This window comes from Mixophyes fleayi, chromosome 4 (genome assembly GCF_038048845.1).
Source record: "Mixophyes fleayi isolate aMixFle1 chromosome 4, aMixFle1.hap1, whole genome shotgun sequence".
NCBI classification, from domain to species: Eukaryota; Metazoa; Chordata; class Amphibia; order Anura; family Limnodynastidae; genus Mixophyes; species Mixophyes fleayi.
Genome location: NC_134405.1, coordinates 34,001,399 through 34,002,362, shown reverse-complemented (window position 1 = coordinate 34,002,362; position 964 = coordinate 34,001,399).

Here is a 964-nt window from a genome sequence, read left to right as displayed (position 1 = left end):
CAATCAGATTCTAGTTGTCATTCTGTAGAATGCACTAAATAAATGAAAGCTAGAATCTGATTGGTTGCTATAGGTAACATCTCCACTGTTTCAAACCAGCAGTTTAGTAAATATACCAATGGGTCTTCGTTTGGGCAGACCAGGACCTGACCTAAAATGTTGACAGGGAAATAATAGACTTTATCCTGCGAAATATGTGTTCAGTCCATGAAATAGCTGAATGCGTGTATTTAAGGGGGTGGCTTTAGTGAGCCCTTGCAGTTTTGATGAAACAAACGTTACCACTGACAAAGCCACAAGTATAATGTATCCATTGCAAACGGCCATATGACAGTGAAACCCTGTTGTGTGTAAGTCTATGTGTAGACTGTGCTTTCACTATCAGCTCTATGACCAAATCTTCCGTCGGGTGAATCTGACGCATCATCTTTAAGTTTCACTATGTATCTTAGTGCAGGTTTGCCACTGCAACTAAATATTGGTGTGAAAAAGCATGGAAATGTGGTTATCAGCTATACGGTCTTACCCATGATGCTTGGGTGTGAATTCTCCTTTGTCTCAGTCTGCCCAGCAGTTGTTATCATTTTTCCTGGGAGTCACAGCAGAAATTATTTTATTTTTACTTTTCTGTAAAAAAGATTTCATTCAACACAGCGAACCTTAGTCATTGCATACATGCATTAGTTACGATGAGTGATAGCTGTTATTTTCTATCATTGACATTTAAAATGGAATACTATTCATAAAATGCAAATACTTGTTTGATTATGCAACTAGTATTATTGTTTGTTATTATTATTATTATTATTATTATTATTATTATTATTATTGATATTTTTCTATATAGTGTCAGCAGACTCCCCAGCACTGTATAATTTGGAACAAACACAGATACTGGGATCATTGTATTGTTAATTAACTTGTGCTCTCTTCCTCTGTTAGGATTCTAAGGTCTACTGCAGTA